We start from the raw sequence: 22420 nt of genomic DNA, 5'->3' as shown, positions 1-22420 counted from the left end.
TACTGACAGTATATCGCATACAGTGACAACCTTCAGTAATGTCTAAGTGTAAGTCCAATAAATATTTCAACGGCCATCCAACATGTATGTGCTTATTTAACTGACCTCCAGAGTCGGCGCACATCATAGGATAGGTCATAAGAATTTTTCCATTAAAGATGGGTTAAGCTTCAGATAAATCAATCTACAACGGGAGCAGTCTTAGCCGCTACCAAATCAATTATTACACTTCACTTCAGAGAATTTCTTCCATCCTTCATTCTAAGGGTCACAGAAATATATTTAGTTTTATCTGCAAGAAGGTTAGGGATAATTCTGGACCATTACTTAGACTGGTCTGATCACACAACTGCAGTCTAGAAGAAAATGTCAGCGTCATTTCATTCACTACAGACATATAAGAAAGTATTTCTTTTCGAGCTTAAAAATATTGTCATAGAATCACTAAATCTCCCCATATTTGATTACAGTGATACTAATTTCCAAGGACCTTCGTACGACATCTCACGCCAGCTGGTTTTGGCGACGTGTGCTTGTGTGCGATATATTTCTCACATACGCTGATGCTTTCGACCACATCTGTCCTACCTAGGAACAGTTATCATGCCGACGCGCTGATAATCATAAAGACTACACGTTTTATGTTCACTCTATCGTTTACTCAGTCATTGCGCTCCATTTTATTTATCCTCTACTCTTAAACTTCTGTCTGAACACCACTGGAGAAATACTTCATCTCAGCAAATTAAAATCCTCTCTGTGCCATTATAGAACTCTGCCATGTTCTCTAAAATCATTTCAGTAATAGTAACCCGAATTTGGAAGCATATTCATCGAATTATCAGAGAAATTAAATCCCTTTCGAACTTCTAAAGACAGCTAATTATCGTCCTTCTATCATAATAGCCACCTCTCCCATATACTAGTTTGCTAAACACTCCCGTCAGCCTCCCTCGCCCACAACATATCCCAAAAGCCCTCTCCACAGAGTGCTCTGTTTAAATTCTGTTCGTTCCTAACAGTCAATGTCCCTGTCATTTCAGTCTTCATCTCTTCCGTTTCTGATAATACTAAACATGGCTTAAAATATTTAAAATGATCTGACATATTCTTAATGAGCTTTGATTTTATTACTATCAGTGTTAGTCAGGTGTATTCCCATCATTGTTGTCAATCATGTTAATATTATTATTAAAACCATTGTAATTTGGAACCGTTTAAAATAGCTCAGATATGTGTTGTTCCTTGACAGACGTAAGATACAGCCCTAAGACCCCAATCTTATCATATTAAATAACATAGTAATAAATAAATATATCGAAGAAAAAGAACATTTTTCACTAATATACGCTATGTGATCAAAACTATCCGGACACTTCGTTGACAATGACTTGCAAGTTCGTACCGCCCTCCATCGGTAATGCTGGAATTCAGTAAGGTGTTGGCCCACCCTTAGCTTTGATGACAGCTTCCACTCTCGCAGCCATACGTTCAATAGGGTACTGGAAGCTTTACTGGAAAATTTGAGCCCATTCTTCAAGGAGTGCTGTACTGAGGTGAGGCCTGGCACGCAGTCGGCGTTCCAAAACGACCCTAAGGTGTTCTATATTCTTCAGGTGAGGGCTCCGTGCATGCCAGTCCATTACAGAAACGTTATTGTCGTGTAACCACTTCGCCATAAGCGGTGCTTTATGAACAGGTGCTCGATCGTGTTGAAAGCTGCAACCGGCATCCACGAATTACTCTTCAACAGTGGGAAGCAAGAAGGTGCTTAAAACATAAAAAAAAAATGGTTCAAATGGCTCTGAGCACTATGGGACTCAACTGCTGTGGTCATAAGTCCCCTAGAACTTAGAACTACTTAAACCTAACTAACCTAAGGACAGCACACAACACCCAGCCATCACGAGGCAGAGAAAATCCCTGACCCCGCCGGGACTCGAACCCGGGAACCCGGGCGTGGGAAGCGAGAACGCTACCGCACGACCACGAGATGCGGGCCTTAAAACATCAATTTAGGACTGTGTTGTGATAGTGCCACGCAAAACAACAAGGTGTGCAAACCCCTCCATGAAAACCACGATCACACCATAACACCACCGCCTCTGAATTTCACTGTTGGCACTACATACGCTGGCAGATGACGTTCACCGGTCATTCGAAATACCCTTACCCGTCCATCAGATGGCCACACTGTGTACCGTGATTCGTCACTCCACACAACGCTTTTGCACTGTTCAATCGCCCAATGTTTACGCTCCTTACACCAAGCGAGGCGTCGTTTTGCCATTACTGGCGTGATTTGTGGCTTATGAGCTGCCGCTCTACCACGAAATCCAAGTTGTCTCACCTCCCGCCAAACTGTAATAATACTTGCAGTGGGTCCTGATGCAGTCTGGAATTCCTGTGTGATGGTCTGGATAGATTTCTGCCTATTACACAATATGACCCTATTCAACTGTCGGCGGTATGTGTCAGTCAACAGACGAGGTCGGCCTGTACGCTTTCATGCTGTTCATGTCTGTTCACGTTTCCATTTCACTATCACATCGGAAAAAGTGGACCTGGAGGTGTTTAAGACTGTGGAAATCCCGCGTACACACGTATGAGGCAAGTGACACCCAATCACTTGGCCACGTACCAAGCCCGCGAGTTCCGCGGATTGCCCCATTCTGCTCTTCAAATATTCAAATATGTGTGAAATCTAATGGGACTTAACTGCTAAGTTCATCAGTCCCTAAGCTTACACATTACTTACCCCAAATTATCCTAAGGACAAACACACATACCAATGCCCGAGGGAGGGCTCGAACCTCCGGAGGGACCAGCCGCAAAGTCCATAACTGCAGCGTCTAAGACCGCTCGGCTAATCCCGCGAGGCTCATACTGCTCTCTCGCAATGAGTAATGACTACTGAGGTCGCTGATATTGAGCACCAGTCAGTAGGTGGCAGCGCAATGCACATAATATGAAAAATGTATGTTTTTGGTGATTTCCGGATGCTTTTGATCACATAGTGTACATAAATGGAGGGATCCAGTAACGTTCTCCTTCTTCAGCAGTATTCATATCCATTAGAAAATTCATTGATTATAGGTGGTTTTTAGAGTTTTTCTGAATTCGGATTGCGTGCCAATATGAGTTTTCTTACGACTCGTGTGTTTCAGCTCTGTCTGTTATGCTGTTATAGTAGCGTCACTGATGTCTAGCCGTCAAACTGATGCCTAGGCGTGAAACTGTTTCACATTGTGTCTACTGCTCCAAATTTAGATTGTACAGTTGTAATCACACTACCATAAGCAAATGCAAGAAAATGTAGATAGCCTTATTTGCTATTCGAATTTATGTACAGGTGTCTCGTCTGCTGTCGCTGGGAGGTCCTGCCTCCAGTGCACGGCACTTCAGGGCGTAGTTGCAGTTTCTAGACTGGAGACACTTGCTGTCTCGTCTAGGACCTGCGCCTCTGTATAAGGTAAGCACTATTCTTAAAGTTAGACCACATATTGCGGAATCAAGTTACTCATTGTTGTGGTTATTATTTATTCACATGGTGTACCACTGGACGAATGGCGTTAATCGCATACAGGACATCACTATTTTACTATTCTACTATTCTTTAACTTATTCCTCTCCTTTTTCTTCTGCCTTTATCCTGCATCGGTGCAGGGCAGGCTTGTCTCTTATCGGATTTGGCATAATTTAAAGGAGTGGGGAGGGCAGATGCCCTCGCCTTGCCACACAATTACCCCCACCCCCCAGGCAGAACTGTCTGTGTGTAGAGTGATTCACCTGAAAGTTTGCGAAAGTATTCTGATATTTGTGTAAAATGTAACTGAGGTGGAACTTGGGTGCCGGCAAAGTATTGATATTGTTGGATGTGGGAATCTGACCAAATATCACATCCAGGCTTTTCTCATTACATGTTCGTCACATACCAATTATTCTCTCCTACTGACAGTATATCGCATACAGTGACAACCTTCAGTAATGTCTAAGTGTAAGTCCAATAAATATTTCAACGGCCATCCAACATGTATGTGCTTATTTAACTGACCTCCAGAGTCGGCGCACATCATGGGATAGGTCATAAGAATTTTTCCATTAAAGATGGGTTAAGCTTCAGATAAATCAATCTACAACGGGAGCAGTCTTAGCCGCTACCAAATCAATTATTACACTTCACTTCAGAGAATTTCTTCCATCCTTCATTCTAAGGGTCACAGAAATATATTTAGTTTTATCTGCAAGAAGGTTAGGGATAATTCTGGACCATTACTTAGACTGGTCTGATCACACAACTGCAGTCTAGAAGAAAATGTCAGCGTCATTTCATTCACTACAGACATATAAGAAAGTATTTCTTTTCGAGCTTAAAAATATTGTCATAGAATCACTAAATCTCCCCATATTTGATTACAGTGATGCTAATTTCCAAGGACCTTTGTACGACATCTCACGCCAGCTGGTTTTGGCGACGTGTGCTTGTGTGCGATATATTTCTCACATACGCTGATGCTTTCGACCACATCTGTCCTACCTAGGAACAGTTATCATGCCGACGCGCTGATAATCATAAAGACTACACGTTTTATGTTCACTCTATCGTTTACTCAGTCATTGCGCTCCATTTTATTTATCCTCTACTCTTAAACTTCTGTCTGAACACCACTGGAGAAATACTTCATCTCAGCAAATTAAAATCCTCTCTGTGCCATTATAGAACTCTGCCATGTTCTCTAAAATCATTTCAGTAATACTAACCCGAATTTGGAAGCATATTCATCGAATTATCAGAGAAATTAAATCCCTTTCGAACTTCTAAAGACAGCTAATTATCGTCCTTCTATCATAATAGCCACCTCTCCCATATACTAGTTTGCTAAACACTCCCGTCAGCCTCCCTCGCCCACAACATATCCCAAAAGCCCTCTCCACAGAGTGCTCTGTTTAAATTCTGTTCGTTCCTAACAGTCAATGTCCCTGTCATTTCAGTCTTCATCTCTTCCGTTTCTGATAATACTAAACATGGCTTAAAATATTTAAAATGATCTGACATATTCTTAATGAGCTTTGATTTTATTACTATCAGTGTTAGTCAGGTGTATTCCCATCATTGTTGTCAATCATGTTAATATTATTATTAAAACCATTGTAATTTGGAATCGTTTAAAATAGCTCAGATATGTGTTGTTCCTTGACAGACGTAAGATACAGCCCTAAGACCCCAATCTTATCATATTAAATAACATAGTAATAAATAAATATATCGAAGAAAAAGAACATTTTTCACTAATATACGCTATGTGATCAAAACTATCCGGACACTTCGTTGACAATGACTTGCAAGTTCGTACCGCCCTCCATCGGTAATGCTGGAATTCAGTAAGGTGTTGGCCCACCCTTAGCTTTGATGACAGCTTCCACTCTCGCAGCCATACGTTCAATAGGGTACTGGAAGCTTTACTGGAAAATTTGAGCCCATTCTTCAAGGAGTGCTGTACTGAGGTGAGGCCTGGCACGCAGTCGGCGTTCCAAAACGACCCTAAGGTGTTCTATATTGTTCAGGTGAGGGCTCCGTGCATGCCAGTCCATTACAGAAACGTTATTGTCGTGTAACCACTTCGCCATAAGCGGTGCTTTATGAACAGGTGCTCGATCGTGTTGAAAGCTGCAATCGGCATCCACGAATTACTCTTCAACAGTGGGAAGCAAGAAGGTGCTTAAAACATAAAAAAAAAAAAAAAAATGGTTCAAATGGCTCTGAGCACTATGGGACTCAACTGCTGTGGTCATAAGTCCCCTAGAACTTAGAACTACTTAAACCTAACTAACCTAAGGACAGCACACAACACCCAGCCATCACGAGGCAGAGAAAATCCCTGACCCCGCCGGGACTCGAACCCGGGAACCCGGGCGTGGGAAGCGAGAACGCTACCGCACGACCACGAGATGCGGGCCTTAAAACATCAATTTAGGACTGTGTTGTGATAGTGCCACGCAAAACAACAAGGTGTGCAAACCCCTCCATGAAAACCACGATCACACCATAACACCACCGCCTCTGAATTTCACTGTTGGCACTACATACGCTGGCAGATGACGTTCACCGGTCATTCGAAATACCCTTACCCGTCCATCAGATGGCCACACTGTGTACCGTGATTCGTCACTCCACACAACGCTTTTGCACTGTTCAATCGCCCAATGTTTACGCTCCTTACACCAAGCGAGGCGTCGTTTTGCCATTACTGGCGTGATTTGTGGCTTATGAGCTGCCGCTCTACCACGAAATCCAAGTTGTCTCACCTCCCGCCAAACTGTAATAATACTTGCAGTGGGTCCTGATGCAGTCTGGAATTCCTGTGTGATGGTCTGGATAGATTTCTGCCTATTACACAATATGACCCTATTCAACTGTCGGCGGTATGTGTCAGTCAACAGACGAGGTCGGCCTGTACGCTTTCATGCTGTTCATGTCTGTTCACGTTTCCATTTCACTATCACATCGGAAAAAGTGGACCTGGAGGTGTTTAAGACTGTGGAAATCCCGCGTACACACGTATGAGGCAAGTGACACCCAATCACTTGACCACGTACCAAGCCCGCGAGTTCCGCGGATTGCCCCATTCTGCTCTTCAAATATTCAAATATGTGTGAAATCTAATGGGACTTAACTGCTAAGTTCATCAGTCCCTAAGCTTACACATTACTTACCCTAAATTATCCTAAGGACAAACACACATACCAATGCCCGAGGGAGGGCTCGAACCTCCGGAGGGACCAGCCGCAAAGTCCATAACTGCAGCGTCTAAGACCGCTCGGCTAATCCCGCGAGGCTCATACTGCTCTCTCGCAATGAGTAATGACTACTGAGGTCGCTGATATTGAGCACCAGTCAGTAGGTGGCAGCGCAATGCACATAATATGAAAAATGTATGTTTTTGGTGATTTCCGGATGCTTTTGATCACATAGTGTACATAAATGGAGGGATCCAGTAACGTTCTCCTTCTTCAGCAGTATTCATATCCATTAGAAAATTCATTGATTATAGGTGGTTTTTAGAGTTTTTCTGAATTCGGATTGCGTGCCAATATGAGTTTTTTTACGACTCGTGTGTTTCAGCTCTGTCTGTTATGCTGTTATAGTAGCGTCACTGATGTCTAGCCGTCAAACTGATGCCTAGGCGTGAAACTGTTTCACATTGTGTCTACTGCTCCAAATTTAGATTGTACAGTTGTAATCACACTACCATAAGCAAATGCAAGAAAATGTAGATAGCCTTATTTGCTATTCGAATTTATGTACAGGTGTCTCGTCTGCTGTCGCTGGGAGGTCCTGCCTCCAGTGCACGGCACTTCAGGGCGTAGTTGCAGTTTCTAGACTGGAGACACTTGCAGTCTCGTCTAGGACCTGCGCCTCTGTATAAGGTAAGCACTATTCTTAAAGTTAGACCACATATTACGGAATCAAGTTACTCATTGTTGTGGTTATTATTTATTCACATGGTGTACCACTGGACGAATGGCGTTAATCGCATACAGGACATCACTATTTTACTATTCTACTATTCTTTAACTTATTCCTCTCCTTTTTCTTCTGCCTTTATCCTGCATCGGTGCAGGGCAGGCTTGTCTCTTATCGGATTTGGCATAATTTAAAGGAGTGGGGAGGGCAGATGCCCTCGCCATCCCACACAATTACCCCCACCCCCCAGGCAGAACTGTCTGTGTGTAGAGTGATTCACCTGAAAGTTTGCGAAAGTATTCTGATATTTGTGTAAAATGTAACTGAGGTGGAACTTGGGTGCCGGCAAAGTATTGATATTGTTGGATGTGGGAATCTGACCAAATATCACATCCAGGCTTTTCTCATTACATGTTCGTCACATACCAATTATTCTCTCCTACTGACAGTATATCGCATACAGTGACAACCTTCAGTAATGTCTAAGTGTAAGTCCAATAAATATTTCAACGGCCATCCAACATGTATGTGCTTATTTAACTGACCTCCAGAGTCGGCGCACATCATAGGATAGGTCATAAGAATTTTTCCATTAAAGATGGGTTAAGCTTCAGATAAATCAATCTACAACGGGAGCAGTCTTAGCCGCTACCAAATCAATTATTACACTTCACTTCAGAGAATTTCTTCCATCCTTCATTCTAAGGGTCACAGAAATATATTTAGTTTTATCTGCAAGAAGGTTAGGGATAATTCTGGACCATTACTTAGACTGGTCTGATCACACAACTGCAGTCTAGAAGAAAATCTCAGCGTCATTTCATTCACTACAGACATATAAGAAAGTATTTCTTTTCGAGCTTAAAAATATTGTCATAGAATCACTAAATCTCCCCATATTTGATTACAGTGATGCTAATTTCCAAGGACCTTCGTACGACATCTCACGCCAGCTGGTTTTGGCGACGTGTGCTTGTGTGCGATATATTTCTCACATACGCTGATGCTTTCGACCACATCTGTCCTACCTAGGAACAGTTATCATGCCGACGCGCTGATAATCATAAAGACTACACGTTTTATGTTCACTCTATCGTTTACTCAGTCATTGCGCTCCATTTTATTTATCCTCTACTCTTAAACTTCTGTCTGAACACCACTGGAGAAATACTTCATCTCAGCAAATTAAAATCCTCTCTGTGCCATTATAGAACTCTGCCATGTTCTCTAAAATCATTTCAGTAATAGTAACCCGAATTTGGAAGCATATTCATCGAATTATCAGAGAAATTAAATCCCTTTCGAACTTCTAAAGACAGCTAATTATCGTCCTTCTATCATAATAGCCACCTCTCCCATATACTAGTTTGCTAAACACTCCCGTCAGCCTCCCTCGCCCACAACATATCCCAAAAGCCCTCTCCACAGAGTGCTCTGTTTAAATTCTGTTCGTTCCTAACAGTCAATGTCCCTGTCATTTCAGTCTTCATCTCTTCCGTTTCTGATAATACTAAACATGGCTTAAAATATTTAAAATGATCTGACATATTCTTAATGAGCTTTGATTTTATTACTATCAGTGTTAGTCAGGTGTATTCCCATCATTGTTGTCAATCATGTTAATATTATTATTAAAACCATTGTAATTTGGAATCGTTTAAAATAGCTCAGATATGTGTTGTTCCTTGACAGACGTAAGATACAGCCCTAAGACCCCAATCTTATCATATTAAATAACATAGTAATAAATAAATATATCGAAGAAAAAGAACATTTTTCACTAATATACGCTATGTGATCAAAACTATCCGGACACTTCGTTGACAATGACTTGCAAGTTCGTACCGCCCTCCATCGGTAATGCTGGAATTCAGTAAGGTGTTGGCCCACCCTTAGCTTTGATGACAGCTTCCACTCTCGCAGCCATACGTTCAATAGGGTACTGGAAGCTTTACTGGAAAATTTGAGCCCATTCTTCAAGGAGTGCTGTACTGAGGTGAGGCCTGGCACGCAGTCGGCGTTCCAAAACGACCCTAAGGTGTTCTATATTGTTCAGGTGAGGGCTCCGTGCATGCCAGTCCATTACAGAAACGTTATTGTCGTGTAACCACTTCGCCATAAGCAGTGCTTTATGAACAGGTGCTCGATCGTGTTGAAAGCTGCAATCGGCATCCACGAATTACTCTTCAACAGTGGGAAGCAAGAAGGTGCTTAAAACATCAAAAAAAAAAAAAAAATGGTTCAAATGGCTCTGAGCACTATGGGACTCAACTGCTGTGGTCATAAGTCCCCTAGAACTTAGAACTACTTAAACCTAACTAACCTAAGGACAGCACACAACACCCAGCCATCACGAGGCAGAGAAAATCCCTGACCCCGCCGGGACTCGAACCCGGGAACCCGGGCGTGGGAAGCGAGAACGCTACCGCACGACCACGAGATGCGGGCCTTAAAACATCAATTTAGGACTGTGTTGTGATAGTGCCACGCAAAACAACAAGGTGTGCAAACCCCTCCATGAAAACCACGATCACACCATAACACCACCGCCTCTGAATTTCACTGTTGGCACTACATACGCTGGCAGATGACGTTCACCGGTCATTCGAAATACCCTTACCCGTCCATCAGATGGCCACACTGTGTACCGTGATTCGTCACTCCACACAACGCTTTTGCACTGTTCAATCGCCCAATGTTTACGCTCCTTACACCAAGCGAGGCGTCGTTTTGCCATTACTGGCGTGATTTGTGGCTTATGAGCTGCCGCTCTACCACGAAATCCAAGTTGTCTCACCTCCCGCCAAACTGTAATAATACTTGCAGTGGGTCCTGATGCAGTCTGGAATTCCTGTGTGATGGTCTGGATAGATTTCTGCCTATTACACAATATGACCCTATTCAACTGTCGGCGGTATGTGTCAGTCAACAGACGAGGTCGGCCTGTACGCTTTCATGCTGTTCATGTCTGTTCACGTTTCCATTTCACTATCACATCGGAAAAAGTGGACCTGGAGGTGTTTAAGACTGTGGAAATCCCGCGTACACACGTATGAGGCAAGTGACACCCAATCACTTGACCACGTACCAAGCCCGCGAGTTCCGCGGATTGCCCCATTCTGCTCTTCAAATATTCAAATATGTGTGAAATCTAATGGGACTTAACTGCTAAGTTCATCAGTCCCTAAGCTTACACATTACTTACCCTAAATTATCCTAAGGACAAACACACATACCAATGCCCGAGGGAGGGCTCGAACCTCCGGAGGGACCAGCCGCAAAGTCCATAACTGCAGCGTCTAAGACCGCTCGGCTAATCCCGCGAGGCTCATACTGCTCTCTCGCAATGAGTAATGACTACTGAGGTCGCTGATATTGAGCACCAGTCAGTAGGTGGCAGCGCAATGCACATAATATGAAAAATGTATGTTTTTGGTGATTTCCGGATGCTTTTGATCACATAGTGTACATAAATGGAGGGATCCAGTAACGTTCTCCTTCTTCAGCAGTATTCATATCCATTAGAAAATTCATTGATTATAGGTGGTTTTTAGAGTTTTTCTGAATTCGGATTGCGTGCCAATATTAGTTTTTTTACGACTCGTGTGTTTCAGCTCTGTCTGTTATGCTGTTATAGTAGCGTCACTGATGTCTAGCCGTCAAACTGATGCCTAGGCGTGAAACTGTTTCACATTGTGTCTACTGCTCCAAATTTAGATTGTACAGTTGTAATCACACTACCATAAGCAAATGCAAGAAAATGTAGATAGCCTTATTTGCTATTCGAATTTATGTACAGGTGTCTCGTCTGCTGTCGCTGGGAGGTCCTGCCTCCAGTGCACGGCACTTCAGGGCGTAGTTGCAGTTTCTAGACTGGAGACACTTGCTGTCTCGTCTAGGACCTGCGCCTCTGTATAAGGTAAGCACTATTCTTAAAGTTAGACCACATATTGCGGAATCAAGTTACTCATTGTTGTGGTTATTATTTATTCACATGGTGTACCACTGGACGAATGGCGTTAATCGCATACAGGACATCACTATTTTACTATTCTACTATTCTTTAACTTATTCCTCTCCTTTTTCTTCTGCCTTTATCCTGCATCGGTGCAGGGCAGGCTTGTCTCTTATCGGATTTGGCATAATTTAAAGGAGTGGGGAGGGCAGATGCCCTCGCCATCCCACACAATTACCCCCACCCCCCAGGCAGAACTGTCTGTGTGTAGAGTGATTCACCTGAAAGTTTGCGAAAGTATTCTGATATTTGTGTAAAATGTAACTGAGGTGGAACTTGGGTGCCGGCAAAGTATTGATATTGTTGGATGTGGGAATCTGACCAAATATCACATCCAGGCTTTTCTCATTACATGTTCGTCACATACCAATTATTCTCTCCTACTGACAGTATATCGCATACAGTGACAACCTTCAGTAATGTCTAAGTGTAAGTCCAATAAATATTTCAACGGCCATCCAACATGTATGTGCTTATTTAACTGACCTCCAGAGTCGGCGCACATCATAGGATAGGTCATAAGAATTTTTCCATTAAAGATGGGTTAAGCTTCAGATAAATCAATCTACAACGGGAGCAGTCTTAGCCGCTACCAAATCAATTATTACACTTCACTTCAGAGAATTTCTTCCATCCTTCATTCTAAGGGTCACAGAAATATATTTAGTTTTATCTGCAAGAAGGTTAGGGATAATTCTGGACCATTACTTAGACTGGTCTGATCACACAACTGCAGTCTAGAAGAAAATCTCAGCGTCATTTCATTCACTACAGACATATAAGAAAGTATTTCTTTTCGAGCTTAAAAATATTGTCATAGAATCACTAAATCTCCCCATATTTGATTACAGTGATGCTAATTTCCAAGGACCTTCGTACGACATCTCACGCCAGCTGGTTTTGGCGACGTGTGCTTGTGTGCGATATATTTCTCACATACGCTGATGCTTTCGACCACATCTGTCCTACCTAGGAACAGTTATCATGCCGACGCGCTGATAATCATAAAGACTACACGTTTTATGTTCACTCTATCGTTTACTCAGTCATTGCGCTCCATTTTATTTATCCTCTGCTCTTAAACTTCTGTCTGAACACCACTGGAGAAATACTTCATCTCAGCAAATTAAAATCCTCTCTGTGCCATTATAGAACTCTGCCATGTTCTCTAAAATCATTTCAGTAATAGTAACCCGAATTTGGAAGCATATTCATCGAATTATCAGAGAAATTAAATCCCTTTCGAACTTCTAAAGACAGCTAATTATCGTCCTTCTATCATAATAGCCACCTCTCCCATATACTAGTTTGCTAAACACTCCCGTCGGCCTCCCTCGCCCACAACATATCCCAAAAGCCCTCTCCACAGAGTGCTCTGTTTAAATTCTGTTCGTTCCTAACAGTCAATGTCCCTGTCATTTCAGTCTTCATCTCTTCCGTTTCTGATAATACTAAACATGGCTTAAAATATTTAAAATGATCTGTCATATTCTTAATGAGCTTTGATTTTATTACTATCAGTGTTAGTCAGGTGTATTCCCATCATTGTTGTCAATCATGTTAATATTATTATTAAAACCATTGTAATTTGGAATCGTTTAAAATAGCTCAGATATGTGTTGTTCCTTGACAGACGTAAGATACAGCCCTAAGACCCCAATCTTATCATATTAAATAACATAGTAATAAATAAATATATCGAAGAAAAAGAACATTTTTCACTAATATACGCTATGTGATCAAAACTATCCGGACACTTCGTTGACAATGACTTGCAAGTTCGTACCGCCCTCCATCGGTAATGCTGGAATTCAGTAAGGTGTTGGCCCACCCTTAGCTTTGATGACAGCTTCCACTCTCGCAGCCATACGTTCAATAGGGTACTGGAAGCTTTACTGGAAAATTTGAGCCCATTCTTCAAGGAGTGCTGTACTGAGGTGAGGCCTGGCACGCAGTCGGCGTTCCAAAACGACCCTAAGGTGTTCTATATTGTTCAGGTGAGGGCTCCGTGCATGCCAGTCCATTACAGAAACGTTATTGTCGTGTAACCACTTCGCCATAAGCAGTGCTTTATGAACAGGTGCTCGATCGTGTTGAAAGCTGCAATCGGCATCCACGAATTACTCTTCAACAGTGGGAAGCAAGAAGGTGCTTAAAACATAAAAAAAAAAAAAAAATGGTTCAAATGGCTCTGAGCACTATGGGACTCAACTGCTGTGGTCATAAGTCCCCTAGAACTTAGAACTACTTAAACCTAACTAACCTAAGGACAGCACACAACACCCAGCCATCACGAGGCAGAGAAAATCCCTGACCCCGCCGGGACTCGAACCCGGGAACCCGGGCGTGGGAAGCGAGAACGCTACCGCACGACCACGAGATGCGGGCCTTAAAACATCAATTTAGGACTGTGTTGTGATAGTGCCACGCAAAACAACAAGGTGTGCAAACCCCTCCATGAAAACCACGATCACACCATAACACCACCGCCTCTGAATTTCACTGTTGGCACTACATACGCTGGCAGATGACGTTCACCGGTCATTCGAAATACCCTTACCCGTCCATCAGATGGCCACATTGTGTACCGTGATTCGTCACTCCACACAACGCTTTTGCACTGTTCAATCGCCCAATGTTTACGCTCCTTACACCAAGCGAGGCGTCGTTTTGCCATTACTGGCGTGATTTGTGGCTTATGAGCTGCCGCTCTACCACGAAATCCAAGTTGTCTCACCTCCCGCCAAACTGTAATAATACTTGCAGTGGGTCCTGATGCAGTCTGGAATTCCTGTGTGATGGTCTGGATAGATTTCTGCCTATTACACAATATGACCCTATTCAACTGTCGGCGGTATGTGTCAGTCAACAGACGAGGTCGGCCTGTACGCTTTCATGCTGTTCATGTCTGTTCACGTTTCCATTTCACTATCACATCGGAAAAAGTGGACCTGGAGGTGTTTAAGACTGTGGAAATCCCGCGTACACACGTATGAGGCAAGTGACACCCAATCACTTGACCACGTACCAAGCCCGCGAGTTCCGCGGATTGCCCCATTCTGCTCTTCAAATATTCAAATATGTGTGAAATCTAATGGGACTTAACTGCTAAGTTCATCACTCCCTAAGCTTACACATTACTTACCCTAAATTATCCTAAGGACAAACACACATACCAATGCCCGAGGGAGGGCTCGAACCTCCGGAGGGACCAGCCGCAAAGTCCATGACTGCAGCGTCTAAGACCGCTCGGCTAATCCCGCGAGGCTCATACTGCTCTCTCGCAATGAGTAATGACTACTGAGGTCGCTGATATTGAGCACCAGTCAGTAGGTGGCAGCGCAATGCACATAATATGAAAAATGTATGTTTTTGGTGATTTCCGGATGCTTTTGATCACATAGTGTACATAAATGGAGGGATCCAGTAACGTTCTCCTTCTTCAGCAGTATTCATATCCATTAGAAAATTCATTGATTATAGGTGGTTTTTAGAGTTTTTCTGAATTCGGATTGCGTGCCAATATGAGTTTTTTTACGACTCGTGTGTTTCAGCTCTGTCTATTATGCTGTTATAGTAGCGTCACTGATGTCTAGCCGCCAAACTGATGCCTAGGCGTGAAACTGTTTCACATTGTGTCTACTGCTCCAAATTTAGATTGTACAGTTGTAATCACACTACCATAAGCAAATGCAAGAAAATGTAGATAGCCTTATTTGCTATTCGAATTTATGTACAGGTGTCTCGTCTGCTGTCGCTGGGAGGTCCTGCCTCCAGTGCACGGCACTTCAGGGCGTAGTTGCAGTTTCTAGACTGGAGACACTTGCTGTCTCGTCTAGGACCTGCGCCTCTGTGTAAGGTAGGCACTATTCTTAAAGTTAGACCACATATTGCGGAATCAAGTTACCCATTGTTGTGGTTATTATTTATTCACATGGTGTACCACTGGACGAATGGCGTTAATCGCATACAGGACATCACTATTTTACTATTCTACTATTCTTTAACTTATTCCTCTCCTTTTTCTTCTGCCTTTATCCTGCATCGGTGCAGGGCAGGCTTGTCTCTTATCGGATTTGGCATAATTTAAAGGAGTGGGGAGGGCAGATGCCCTCGCCATGCCACACAATTACCCCCACCCCCCAGGCAGAACTGTCTGTGTGTAGAGTGATTCACCTGAAAGTTTGCGAAAGTATTCTGATATTTGTGTAAAAAGTAACTGAGGTGGAACTTGGGTGCCGGCAAAGTATTCATGTTGTTGGATGTGGGAATCTGACCAAATACCACATCCAGGCTGGTTGGCACACTGACCCTCATTGGGTATAGTGCAGCGATGAATCAGGGGGTTATTTCGACAACAGTGTATAGTGACTGGGACACAAAAGTCTCAATGGAAGGATACAGCATCTAGGGTCCCATCAGAATCGTTATTGGACACATAACTTTTCTCATTACATGTTCATGACATACCAATTATTCTCTCCTACTGACAGTATATCTCATACAGTGACGACGTTCAGTAATGTCTAAGTGTAAGTCCAATAAATCTTTCAACGGCCATCCAACATGTATATGCTTATTTAACTGACTTCCAGAGTCGGCGCACATCATAGGATAGGTCATAAGAATGCTTCCATTAAAGATGGGTTAAGCTTCAGATAAATCAATCTACAACGGGAGCAGTCTTAGCCGCTACCAAATCAGTTATTTCGCTTCACTTCAGAGAATTTCTTCCATCCTTCATTCTGAGGGTCACAGAAATATATTTAGTTTTATCTGCAAGAAGGTTAGGGATAATTCTGGACCATTACTTAGACTGGTCTGATCACACAATTGCATTCTAGAAGAAAATGTCAGCGTCATTTCATTCACTATAGACATATAAGAAAGTATTTCTTTTCGAGCTTAAAAATATTGTCATAGAATCACTAAATCTCCCCATATTTGGTTACAGTGACGCTTATTTCCAAGGACCTACGTACAAAATCTCACGCCAGCTGGTTTTGGCGACGAATGCTTGTTTGCGTTATATGTCTCACATACGCTGATGCTTTCAACCACATCTGTCCTGTCTAGGAACAGTTATCATGCCTATGTGCTGAATATCATAACGACTACACGCTTTATGTTCACTCTATCGTTTTCTCAGTCACTGCACTCCCTCTTATTTACCCTCTACTCTTAAACTTCTATCTGAACACCACAGGAGAAATACTTCTTCTCAGCAAAGGAAAATCCTCTCTGTACAATTACAGAACTCTGCCATGATTTCTAGATCATTTTTGTTACATCAACCCAAATTTGGAGGTATCTTCCTCAAAATACCAGAGAAATTAAATCCCTTTCAAGCTTCTAAAGACAGCTAATGATCGAGCTTCTATTATAATAGCCATCTCTCCATATACTAGTTTTCACGTCACTCCCGTCAGCCTACCTTTCCCGCACAACATATCGCACCACCCCTGCCCACAGAATACTCTGTTTAAATTCTGTTCCTTCCTAACAGCCATTGTCTCTGACGTATCAGTCTTCTTCCATTCCCTTTCTGACAATACTAAACATAACTTCAAATGTACTAAACTAATGTGAATGATTCTTAATGCTCTTTACTATTATTATTATATTATTATTATCAATACTTCAATATTGTTATTAATGTTATTGTAATTTTGAATAGCTTGTAATAGCTTTGGTACGTTCCGTTCCTGGTCAGATGTAGGAGACAGCCAAAGGCTAAATAAGCTAAATAACCTATAAATAAATATATGGAAGAATAAGTGCATTTTTCACCATGATACATACCTGGAGAGACACAGAAACTTTCTCATTTTTCTACAGTTTTGATAACTGACTGTTCAGAAATCCCACGTTTTGTCTACTAGAAATTTCAGTATATTATAATTACAGTTGGCTTTCAGATTTATGTTGAAATCGGAATACATGCTAATGTGATTTTTTTTGCCACGCGTTTTTATTCCCTCTGTCTGTTATGCTAGTATAGTAGCGTCACTAATGCCTAGGCATCCCACTGTTGCCTAGCCATCAAACTATTCCGTATCTAGTCTGCTACTCCAACTTTAGATTGTCCAGTGCACGGGACCTGCGGCTGTGGATGCAGTTTCTAGACTGGAGACAGTTGCTGTCTCGTCTAGGACTTGTTCTGATGTGAAGGTTAGGCGCTATTCTTAAATTGTGATTACATACTGCGGAATCAAGTAATTCATCCTTATGGTCATTATTTATTCTCAAGCTGTACCATTCAACGAATTCCGTTAATCGCTTCCAGGAAATTTTTATTCCAGTCTCCTATTATCTGACTCTCTATTTTTCTTTTTCTTCTGCCTTTACCCTGCATCTGTGCAGTGCAGCCATGGGTGTTAGCGGATTTGGGACGATTAATTTAAGGACTATCGGGATGCCTCTTATATCGCCACACCATTACCCCCCCCCCCCTCTTCCTCCTCCAGAACAGAACTGTCTGCAAGTAGAGTGATTCATGTGAAGTGTATGAGTATTTTCTGAATATTTGCGTAACATGTAACTGGGGTGGAACTTGGATGCCGGCGAAGTATTCACCTTTTTGGATGTGGGAAAATTCTTGAATACCCCATCCAGGCTGGGCGGCACACTGACACGCATTGGGTTTAGTGCGGTGATGTATCATGGGATTATATCGACAACAGCGTGTAGTGATTGGAACACAAAAGTCTCAGTTGAACAATATAGCATCAGGGATCTCCTCATGATCAGTATTGGGGCCATTACTTTACTCGTTAGATGTTAATGATATGTAAGTTATTATCTGCTATTCAAAACATCACTTATATGCTGACAAGCTACAGTTATATCTAAGTACAAGACCAACAAACTATTGCACAGTCATCCAACACGTAAATTCTTATTTAATTCACTCATCAGAATGGACGCAAATCATAGGTTTGAAGTTAAGCACTTCTAAAACGCAAGCAATCTTAGTCATTTCCAAACAAATCATTACCCCTCAGTTCAGAGAATCTCTTCCACCCTTCACTCACATGGCAAAGAAATATCCTTCCCTTCATGTACAAAGAAGTTAGGGTTAATTCTGGACCATCCCTTACACTGGTCTGAACACGTAATTCCAGTCTATAAGAAAGTGTCAGCGCTACTTCATTAACTATAGAAATATGAAGAAGTATTTTTTTCGAGCATAAAATGATGGGCATAGAGTCACTAATACTCCCCACACTTGATTATGATGATGCTATTTTCGAAGGACTATCGTCCTAAATCTCACGCCAGCTGGTCTTGGCAATGAGTCCTTCAGTACGGTATGTTTGTGACATATGCTGACGCTGTTTCAACTGCATCTGTTCTGCCTATGTGCCGATAAGCGTAAAGATTATCATGATTTATGTTCACACTATCGTCTACTCAATTGCTGCACTCTCTCTATACTTTTACACCACTATCTAAACACTACAACAAAGTAAAATCCTGTCTGTGCCATTACATAACTCTACCATGTTATCTAACTCATTTTCTGTACCAGTAACTCAGAATGCCCTTTACTATAATAATAATAATAATGTTGTTGTTGTTCTGGTTGTCTTCAGTCCTGAGACTGGTTTGATGCAGCTCTCCATGCTACTCTATCCTGTTCTAGCTTCTTCATCTCCCAGTACCTACTGCAACCTACGTCCTTTTGAATCTGCTTAGTGTATTCATCTCTTGGTCTCCCTCTACAATTTTTACCCTCCACGCTGCCCTTCAGTACTAAATTGGTGAGCCCTTGATGCCTCAGAACATGTCCTACCAACTGATCACTTCTTCTAGTTAAGTTGTGCCACAGACTTCTCTTCTCCCTAATCCTGTTCAATACCTCCTCATTAGTTATGTGATCTATCCATCTAATCGTCAGCATTCTTCTGTAGCACCACATTTCGAAAGTTTCTATTCTCTTCTTGTCCAAACTATTTATCGTCCATATTTCACTGCCATACATAGCTACACTCCATATAAATACTTTCAGAAATGACTTCCTGACACTTAAATCTATAACGATGTTAACAAATTCCTCTTCTTCTGAAACGCTTTCCTTGCCATTGCCAGTCTACATTTTATATCCTCTCTACTTCGACCATCATCTGTTATTTTGCTCCCCAAACAGCGAAACTCCTTTACCACTTTAAGGGTCTCATTTCCTAATCTAATTCCCTCAGCATCACCCGACTTAATTCGACTACATTCCATTTTCCTCGTTTTGCTTTTGTTGATGTTCAATTATATCCTCCTTTCAAGACACTATCCATTCCGCTCAACTGCTCTTCCAAGTCCTTTGCTGTCTCTGACAGAATTACAATGTCATCGGCACACCTCAGAGTTTTTATTACTTCTCCATGGGTTTTAATACCTACTCTGAATTTTTCTTTTGTTTCCTTCACTGCTTGCTCAATATAAAGATTGAATAACATCGGGGAAAGGCTGCAACCCTGTCTCACTCCCTTCCCAACCACTGCTTCCCTTTCATGTCCCTCGACTCTTATAACTGCCATCTGGTTTCTGTACAAATTGTAAATAGCCTTTCGCTCCCTGTATTTTACCCCTGCCACCTTCAGAATCTGAAAGAGATTATTCCAGTCAATATTGTCAAACGCTTTCTCTAAGTCTACAAATGCTAGAAACGTAGGTTTGCCTTTCCTTAGTCTAGCTTCTAAGATAAGTCGTAGGGTCAGTATTGCCTCACGTGTTCCAACATTTCTACGGAATCCAAACTGATCTTCCCCGAGGTCGGCTTCTACTAGTTTTTCCATTCGTCTCTAAGGAATTCGCGTTAGTATTTTGCAGCTGTGGCTTATTAAACTGATAGTTCGGTAATTTTCACATCTGTCAACACCTGCTTTCTTTGGGATTGGAATTATTATATTCTTCTTGAAGTCTGAGGGTATTTCGCCTGTCTCATACATCTTGCTCACCAGATGGTAGAGTTTTGTCAGGACTGGCTCTCCCAAGGCCGTCAGTAGTTCTAATGGAATGTTGTCTACTGCCGGGGCCTTGTTTCGACCCAGATCTTTCAGTTCTCTGTCAAACTCTTCACGCAGTATCATATCTCCCATTTCATCTTCATCTACTTCCTCTTCCATTTCAATAATATTGTCCTCAACTATATCGCCCTTGTATAGACCCTCTATATACTCCTTCCACCTTTCCGCTTTCCCTTCTTTGCTTAGAACTGGGTTTCCATCTGAGCTCTTGATATTCATACAAGTGGTTCTCTTTTCTACAGAGGTCTCTTTAATTTTCCTGTAGGCAGTATCTATCTTACCCCTAGTGAGATAAGCATCTACATCCTTACATTTGTCCTCTAGCCATCCCTGCTTAGCCATTTTGCACTTCCTGCCAATCTCATTTTTGATACGTTTGTATTTCTTTTTGGCCTGCTTCATTTACTGCATTTTTATATTTTCTCCTTTCATCAATTAAATTCAACATTTCTTCTGTTACCCAAGGATTTCTACCATCCCTTGTCTTTTTACCTACTTCATCCTCTGCTGCCTTCACTACTTCATCCCTCAAAGCTACCCATTCTTCTTCTACTGTATTTCTTTCCCCCATTCCTGCCAATTGTTCCCTTATGCTCTCCCTGAAACTCTATATAACCTCTGGTTTAGTCAGCTTATCCAGGTCCCATCTCCTTAAATTCCCACCTTTTTGCAGTTTCTTCAGTTTTAATCTATAGTTCATAACCAATAATTTGTGGTCAGAGTCCACATCTGCCCCTGGAAATGTCTTACAATTTGAAACCTGGTTCCTAAATCTCTGTCTTACCATTATCGAATCTATATGAAACCTTTCAATATCTCCCGGCTTCTTCCATGTATACAGCCTTCTTTTATGATTCTTGAACCAAGTGTTAGTTATGAGTAAGTTGTGCTCTGTGCAAAATTCTACCAGGCGGCTTCCTCTTTCATTTCTTAGCCCCAATCCATATTCACCTACTACGTTTCCTTCTCTCCCTTTTCCTACTACCGAATTCCAGTCACCCATCACTATTAAATTTTCGTCTCCCTTCACTATCTGAATAATTTCTTTGATTTCATCATACAGTTCTTTAATTTCTTCGTCATCTGAAAAGCTAGTTGGCATAGAAACTTTTACTATTGTAGTAGGCGTGGGCTTCGTGTCTATCTTGGCCACAATAATGCGTTCACTATGCTGTTTGTAGCAGCTTACCCGCACTCCTATTTATTTATTCATTATTAAACCTACTCCTGCATTACCCCTACTTGATTTTGTATTTATAATCCTGCATCCAACTGACCAAAAGTCTTGTTCCTCCTGCCACCGAACTTCACTAATTCCCACTATATCTAACATTAACCTATCCATTTCCCTTTTTAAATTTTCTAACCTACCTGCCCGATTAAGGGATCTGACATTCCACGCTCCGATCCGTAGGACGCCAGTTTTCTTTTTCCATATAACGACGTCCCCTTGAGTAGTCCCCGCCCGGAGATCCGAATGGGGGACTATTTTACCTCCGGAATATTTTACCCAAGAGGACGCCATCATCATTTAACCATATAGTAAAGCTGCATGCCCTCGGGAAAATTTACGGCCGTAGTTTCCCCTTGCTTTCAGCCGTTCGCTCTACCAGCACAGCAAGGCCGTTTTGGTTAGTGTTACAAGGTCAGATCAGTCAATCATCCAGACTGATGCCCCTCCAACTACTGAAAAGGCTGCTGCCCCTCTTCAGGAACCATGCGTTTGCCTGGCATCTCAACAGATACCCCTCCGTTGTGGTTACACCTACGGTACGGCTATCTGTATCGCTGAGGCACACAAGCCTCCCCATCAACGGCAATATCGATGGTTCACGGGGGGGGGGGGGGGGGGGAATAATAATAATAATTATTATTATTATCATTGTCAATAGTGTTACTATTAATATTAATATTGTT

The 22420-nt window shown here is 42.1% G+C and overlaps 1 protein-coding gene across 1 annotated transcript in view; it reads left to right on the top strand.

The window, feature by feature from the left end:
* LOC126249643 (melanopsin-A) overlaps positions 1 to 22420 on the top strand; it is a 485748-nt gene that overhangs the window by 40048 nt on the left and 423280 nt on the right. Inside the window, exon 2 of the mRNA XM_049951321.1 lies at positions 11265 to 11384. The gene's annotated coding sequence lies outside the window, so the exon portion shown is untranslated. The remainder of the gene's footprint in view (positions 1 to 11264; positions 11385 to 22420) is intronic.

Source organism: Schistocerca nitens, chromosome 3, assembly GCF_023898315.1.
Source record: "Schistocerca nitens isolate TAMUIC-IGC-003100 chromosome 3, iqSchNite1.1, whole genome shotgun sequence".
Taxonomy (NCBI): domain Eukaryota; kingdom Metazoa; phylum Arthropoda; class Insecta; order Orthoptera; family Acrididae; genus Schistocerca; species Schistocerca nitens.
This window is presented reverse-complemented; position numbering and strand designations above follow the sequence as displayed.